Source organism: Salminus brasiliensis, chromosome 14 (genome assembly GCF_030463535.1).
Source record: "Salminus brasiliensis chromosome 14, fSalBra1.hap2, whole genome shotgun sequence".
Classification (NCBI taxonomy): Eukaryota; Metazoa; Chordata; class Actinopteri; order Characiformes; family Bryconidae; genus Salminus; species Salminus brasiliensis.
In genome coordinates this window covers 7,003,171-7,011,077 of record NC_132891.1, presented here as the reverse complement: position 1 = coordinate 7,011,077, position 7,907 = coordinate 7,003,171, and the positions used below count along the sequence as shown (strand labels likewise).

General features: G+C 39.1%; 1 protein-coding gene across 1 annotated transcript in view; it reads left to right on the top strand.

The window, feature by feature from the left end:
- Positions 1-566: 566 nt before the first annotated feature.
- stat6 (signal transducer and activator of transcription 6, interleukin-4 induced) overlaps positions 567-7,907 on the top strand; it is a 47,673-nt gene continuing 40,332 nt past the window's right edge. The window contains exon 1 of the mRNA XM_072656524.1: positions 567-756. The gene's annotated coding sequence lies outside the window, so the exon portion shown is untranslated. The remainder of the gene's footprint in view (positions 757-7,907) is intronic.

Sequence of the window (7,907 nt, the reverse complement as noted above, 5' to 3'; positions counted from 1 at the left end):
TGTATTATGATAACGTTTATTTTTTTATTCATGAAATTCATGAAAATCAATTATTATTTTTTATATCTGATTTTTCAGTGCCCCAGTTATCTCGTTTAGAAAAGATTGCTGTTGTTTATTGGTCAATATTAAAGAAATAGTTTAACATAAACGATAAATATTCCCAAAAACAAAACAATAAAATAAAAAATAAACTTTAAAAATGATATATTGATACACAACCACACAGATATCATGCATGATATTTTATAATTGTGGCATAAATATATTTTTATTTTCATTTTATTGTTTTATTTTTTAGAAACGTTAGCTATATTAAACGTTCCCATGACGTTAGTTGTGTGTATAACTGGGAAAGCTGTATGAGAGACGTTCTAATAACACTTAATGTTATTCATGTAGGATTACGGGTTAACCTTCCTGGAACCCATAAAAAAACGCAGCTGAACGTTTTTCTAACGTTCTCGGTTAAGATGGGTTAATAAACAGCTGAAGGTGCAGCCTGTAGGACCTGCGGGCTCCTCTGCTGAGCTTCACCACCACTGAACGCTTGAAGGTGCTGCTGATCGCTGCTCAGCTCAGAAAAGTGAAAGTACAGCCGTGTTGGGAAGGGGAAGAAAACACACTCAAAAACACACACACACACACACACACACACAGAATTACACGCACACGCACACGCACACCAACGCACACACGGAAGGCGGATAAGCTTATTTCTCCTTACATGTGTAAAAGAACTGGCGTCGACGAGAGGTAGGTCTTTCTAATGTCTTCTTCACACTTTTCCGCTCTTTTGCTCTCGTAATGGCCACCTAGCTGTTGCCAGTCGTTGTTTACGGCGTTAAAACTAGGCTTTGGCAGCGACAAGAGAAGAAGTTGGTGGACTAGGCCACTGAACTGACGTACTTATGCAACATGCGCTTTTAGCTCGCCAATATCCACGCGTAAAAGCGCACAGGGCTGGTCAAAGTGTGGCCAAAGTGTGCTCTGCTGTGTAAGGACAGTGTAATAGTCATTTTCCATTGTAGCAGGAGTTTTGTGAGGAGTGATTTACGCCAATGTCGACTGTTCCAACGACGTTTAAAGAAAGATAGGGCCTACCAGACTCGCCAGGACTAATCTAAACATCAGCCAAGAGTGAAACCCCCACTCAGACGTGTGTAGTTTAATGGCACGTTGTGTTGTAAATGCTGTAAAACTGTGGTCAGGCTACTCTGCTATAAATGTCATACTTCAAGGCCCAGTGTTGAACCAATATACTACTGGCATATATTTATTTACAAAGTCTAGGCCCTTCTTCACACTTCTTCACACCTTCACACACTAGGGGTTATGCTGTGTGATATCCTATTAGAGAAACAAATCATTTTTGAAGAAGCTGCTTTCCTAAACTCAGGCCATTGCTAGTTTCTGTTCCCCTTAGATATCTATGTGCTGCCTGTTTCTCTAGGCTATGGCTTTCTCGGCTAGGCCTACACCAGCTGCACCAGAGGCAGAAAAGCTGTAGGCCAGCAAGAAAGCAGCTAGTTTACATTTACAGTACTTACTAAACCACTACTGCTGACCGTATGATCTCGAACCATCTTGAATACGTAGATGTCAGTGTGGGAATCTGTAGTACGTCTTGTAAATGTGTTAGAGGAGAGTAGGATGTGAGCTAGTTTGAGGTCAAATGTACGTTTTGAAGTAGTTTCACAGTTTCGAGTGGACGTCACACTTCTGTTAGTTAAACCATCTTTATGATAACTGTAATACAGCATTATGTGGAAGCAGGTAAACAACTCATGGGGAAAGCTAGCCAGACTAAAGCTAAGGAGCCTCTAACAGCAGAGCCTCTAACTGACATTAGGAAGACGAGAGTGTAAAATAGACTGTAAATAATAACAAATAATATCCATTGAATTCAGGAGTAAAACATCTGGAAGCCTTAGTTTCACAAATCAGACTTATTTCCATGTATTTTTTATTCTGAATGAACAGGCCTGTCCGATTGTTGGCTACTGTTTCAGCTCTACTGTTACAGCTTGTCCATGTCTCTTGCATTTAACCCCACCTATAGGGTAGGTTGTAACATTTTGACTCACATCACTTTCAGTGCTTCACTTCTGAGAGCGTACTAGAGGGTTGCACGTCGCTTGTGTTCAGAAGTTATTAATAAACTGCTTTTTAACGATGTAGGGAAAAAATCCCCCAAATGTTGAGGTCGTGCCCAGCTCTGTCTCACATGACTGACTCACATGTGCTGTAATGAGTCCTTAGCTCTAAGTATGGGTAAAACAGGAGTCACTGGAGGTTTCTATGGCCTTTTGTGTGTTACTTTGTGTTCTGTCTGTCCTGGTTTTCTTCACCTGCAATGACACTTGAAAGTGTGTATGTTTTAGGGTGTTATGGTCATTTTGATTCCAACAAATATGTTATGGCTGGGAATTGGAATACAACAACTTAATGACTCTGATCAATACTACTAATACTAATTTCATTGAGTTCTACACTCAAAATCAAATTTGAATACCTGAGTAGTCAGCCTTAAGTCCTGTGTCACTAACCCAGTAATAAGAATCCTTGTTTCAAAATCTAGACAGCTGATAGGCTGTTGAAATGAAATTGTCAATGCACGTTATTAACGTCCAGGTCTGCGGTCTGCTGTGGTCAGTAAATATACTCACTTTCAGCACTACTCATTTCTGGCGTCTAGTCTTAGTGGCACCGTAAAATCATTTTACTGGTAGAACCTTCAATTCTACCACGGCAGCTACTACTACAGCTTTACCATCAGATCACTTCAGCTGTAGCTATAGATTATATTAACGCTGTGAAATTATTAAGATACATATGCCAAATAAGGCCTGGCCACGTCATTTTATCACCTATTTTTCTCTTCTGACTTGTTTTGTTAGCTTTTGCATAATTTTGAAGTAATTGAACTAAGATTCGGGCGTGTGTTTACTAAGAAGATAACGGTGACAGTTGAGGTCCAGTGTTTTCTAGCGTCGTTAGCCTAGCACTTCCTGTTGTAAAGTAAAGAATCGCACCTCAGATACCAAACACGTTTTGGTTGATCGACTGCATCTGGGGTCAGTGATAAATGATGTTATCTGATTTTTCACCAAACTAGTCCTTTAACGTACATTGGTAGAGTTGTTTTTTTTTTTATTTTGTAGTACACAGCTGTTTGAACCCTGTTTGAAGACCAAGACTGGACTTAATTACTTACTTTCAATGACAGACTGATGCACTAGGTAGCCGGGTAAGGTAGGGGCCTTTTTTTTTTTTTTCTTTGTTGAGCTATAAAATGGAAATGGTTAAATTTGACAGTTTTATTTCCTCATTTTCATGATTATATTTCAACTTTAATAAATGGTTCAGTTTCTGACTGGAAATGCTAGTTTCCCCTGCTGGTCAACGGGGGGGAGATCAAGTTCTTTTGCACTTGTTACATTTTGAGCTGTGAATCCCTTTTTGAGAAAGATTCAGAGAATTTGCTTGTTGTTTTCTTACATTCTTCATCAGTTTGTTTATTATTTGCTATATTTGGTAATTTTGGGGAAGCTCCTGGTCCATTAAGTGACTGTGGGTCTGAGGGAATTGTGTCCTGGACCAGTGACCTCAGAACTTCTCCTCTCTGTGTTTTTCTTATAGTACAGTCTACAACAAAGCAGGCCGGGTTTGTCACTTTCATTATTAGTACTTCTTTTGAACACAGACGATGTGTTGATGCTTGCTGGTGTCAAAATCAAGGATGTTTGCTGTGATTCATGTACAGTACAGACAGAAATGTAAAAAAAAGAAAGAAAAGGAAAGAAATAGAGATTACTGTACCTTCTCACTCTGAAGGTTGGAACTCCCCAGCCGAGTTGAGCCTGTTAAGGCTTTTCTTCGTGACTCACAGAGACACACCCTTTAGTGTTTTGGCTTTAATGGGCTGCAGGCATTAGTGCCGTGTCACAGAGCCGATGTAGATCAGAGCTATGTGCCAAACTAGAGCTTCCTGGCTTTAGACAAGTGTGTCTCTTTGATATTAAAGCTATTAAAGGGCTGATATTTCAGGTGCACAGGTGCTGTCTGATTGTATTTGCTTCTAGATTGTTCTGGAACACGGTTGTACCTACATCAAGCCTACACCAGCACTGTTGCAGTTAAAGGCCCATATTTTACACTTCCTTCTATATTCTTGTTTTGTCTGAGGTTCATTAACGTCAGTTCCATGTTTTTATGCATTAGGATTAGGATCCATAACCCTTAAGACTGATATATATAAATATATATATATATATATATATATATATATATATATACGCTACATGTCCAAGTTTTTTGACATCCCTTCAAATGCATGTGTTCAGTTAATTTAAGTCACACCCATTGCTGACACAGATGTGCAAATGCACACACACACACACACACACACACACACACAGCATGTCTAGTCAATGTAGAGAAGTATAGCCAATAAAGTAGCACCATCTGGAGCAGATAAACATGAACCTATTGGCTCCATGCTGTCTAATGCCAGGCGTGGACTAGAGGGGTATGAAGCACAAAGCATTGAGCTGTGGAGCAGTGGAAGAACTGTGTTCTCTGGAATAATGGTGGTTCTCCATCCAATACTTTTAAGAATAGGTCGGGCTCTTCTCTGAACAGTAGAGACCGTTACTCCAGCAAAAGCAGAATAAACTCTTTTTTAATCAGAAATTTTTAGAAATAATGAATGAGCAGGTGTCCCAACACTTTTGTCCAAAACAGTGAATTTAAAGCTTATTGTCCGTGTTTGGATTAAAATTGTTTCCCTGTTTTAGAACCACATCAATTTTTTTTAATTCCAAATTTTAGTTTTTCAGGTTTGGGTGAAGTTGGTCCTTTAAACGTTTGACGCTCTTTAGCTGAATCTTTCCTAAAGAAAATTTGACAGAAATTTCAGTTTCGCATTTTGCGACTCACTATCAAATGGTTAAATGATAACTCCAGTCCATCCTGCTGAAAAAATAAAATCCTGAGATATAAAAGAATAATATAAATAATGATATATAATCCTGTTTGAGATGTGTGTTTTTCAGCCCGGCAAGCCTAATCTCACACTAGCCAGTTAGCCAAGCGCGTTGCTGTTGCTGTGTGTTTGGCTCTTTACACCACAACTGCACGGTTCATTTAAAAACTGTCAAGATGCAGCATCTATTATATACTGTGTGCGCGGTCTCCTTATGTTAGCGGGAGATAAAGCTGACAGGATGTACTGGGTACTCTCTTTTCTCACCCCAAACAAAAGCCAGACCACCCCCTCACTTGTTCCTGTTCTTAAACAGCAAATGAAAGTGGAGAGACCACTCACTCTGCCGACTCAGCCCGAAACCCTGAACTTGTGTCTGAATTACTGTCAGCCTCCAAAAACTCCCTTTCTGAACAGGGACAAAGATATCAAGTGTAATATTAGTCCTGTTCTTTTTTTAGTCCAGTCTTTATATACGGCCAACACTTCTTGTAAATGTTGACGTTTTTATGCCCCTTTTATTGTCAAATGGCCACACAGTGTAAATGACAGCTGACCATTAAAAATCAATAAATAAAATCAATAAACATAAAATTATGAAGGTTGTTATCTAACAGCAAATACTGTTGCTAAGGTTCTGTAGTAGCAATAAAGCAATGAAAACATACATATATTATTATTAAGAATAATAATAATAATATTAATAATTATTATTATTATTATAAAATGTATATTCATTTATTTGCAGTAGTCGTTATGACAGAAAACTCTATCAACCTATCAAATCTATTTTTCTTCTTTTTCTTGCTCTCTCTCTCTTCTCTTTTCTCTGTCTCTCTATCTTTCCTCTTCCCCTCTCTGTCATTCTCTCGCTCTCTCTCTCTCTGTCTCTCTCTCGGTATTTTCATAATCATTTTCAAACACCTCTTAATCCATTACTGTAAAAACCTGCTGTTTTTGTTACCGTGCCTTTAAGGCTGGTATATGTAAATGAACTGATTCTGATTGGCTGCTCTGTGTTTTGTTTAAAAAGCATGGCTGAGGTGCTCCTTACAGCATGAATAGGTGGGCCTAAACTGCTGTAGGCCGAATAAGCGGACCTAAAAATACACTGGCTTTGTGAAATCACAACACTGTCAGTTTGTTTTTATAGCTAAGTTGCTGATTTAGGCTGTATGGATTAAGGATGTGTTTTGGAGATCATTTTTGCATGCTGCAGTCCCTTTAAAGCCTTACTCGGTTGGCCGGTACTCTTATGCAGAGCTCGGTTATTTTTTAATAAAACAGTCTGTGTGGACACTAAGATAAAAAAACAACTGCCACAAGAACCAACTATTTTACAGATCTCTGCCAATTCAGCCTTCCACAGTTTAGCCCCACCCATTTATATTGCTGCTCTGGTCACTGTTATCCATCTGAGGGCTTTTTGATTGAGGTGCAGTGCAGGACAGCCAATCAGAACCGAGCTCATTTATCTCCTATCCTTAACTCTTAAAGGCGCAGTTACAGAAACAGCTAGTTTAATAGATAGGTGGGAAAATGGTTATGTAAAATTGGATTCTGACTCTTATGACATTGATCAAATACATTTAAAAAAATGTAGGACATAAGTCCTTAACCATGGAAATAAGCAGTGGCCCCCATGACACACCCCTGTTAAACCTCAGTCTCTTTTTCAAGTACACACACCGCATTAGTGTGCAGGTTTGAGGCCTCTTTGTCTTACAGTAGGGTGTTGTGGGAAAGGCAGTACAGATTGTGGACATTACTCTTGGCTGTAAGTGCAGAATTTGCAGACGTCTGTGGGTCGGTAAAGCAGGGTTAGTGGCAGTCAGCTCTAGGGGTGTAAGGAAACATTGATACGCTTGAGTGTTGCAATACTGTTTTGCAATATTGTATCGATTCTCAGAAACGCAGTATTGATTTTTAATAGAGATGCACCCGTTACCATGTTTGTGGTTTATTCAACACAACATAAGCAATTAAGTCATTCAGCTTTCCTCCTTTTGACAGCAGCAGTGTTGATGTAGTACATTTAACTGTAATTAGTTTTAGAGCATATTCAGAGTTTTCACTTTTCACAGTACATTCTACTCGATGTAAAGCTTCTTTACCAATTTTAATGTTCTTTACACTCATATGACAGCATGTGCTTCTTGTATGGCATCGCTCAAAGAGCCATTTGTAGCACCTTTATTTTTAAGAGTGTAAGAAAGCTGTAGAACATCAAGAATGAGGACATAACTAAAACTAATTCATATTTACCAATAAAATGAATCCCCAGAATGTCTTTTGTTACCAAAATGTGGATCAAATCTAAAGGGAGAAATGGATTGAAAAGTTTTATTATGATTATGAGAGTATATTGTTTATTATAGATGGCCTGATCTGTGGTTTTGAGGCTGATGCTGATCGCTGATCCTTTTTTGGCATGCTTGCAATAGCTGATACGGACTGAGGGGGAGGCTGGATGCTACATTAACCTGTCCAGCCCAACTTGGTATTGCACCATCATGCAGGGCTTCTCTAATGTTTCTGCAATCATCTCTGAAGATGAAATGTTCTCTGCTTTTTGGAGTCAACCACATTTAAAATGCTGTCGAACTCCAGACACTCGCTGCAAATTCCTGTGACTCTGTGAATTCCTGTGCATGTAGAACTGCACTGTGTAGGTGTTTGCTAGCTCACCTGATACTCGCTGTAGTGGACCAGAGATGCTATAAATGGTTAAAATATGAATGTAACGCTCAACAAAAAGAGCAAATCAGCTTGCAGGTTCTTCCACAAGTGGAGGAGGGTCAATGATATTGTGCCCTCCCCCCAGTCGATGTGGCGATCTGCATTACAGTGCTGACAAACGCTATGAACTGTTAATGAGGTTTTTGTCAGTTTCCAGTATTTTGGTCTCTCTCCATTCATA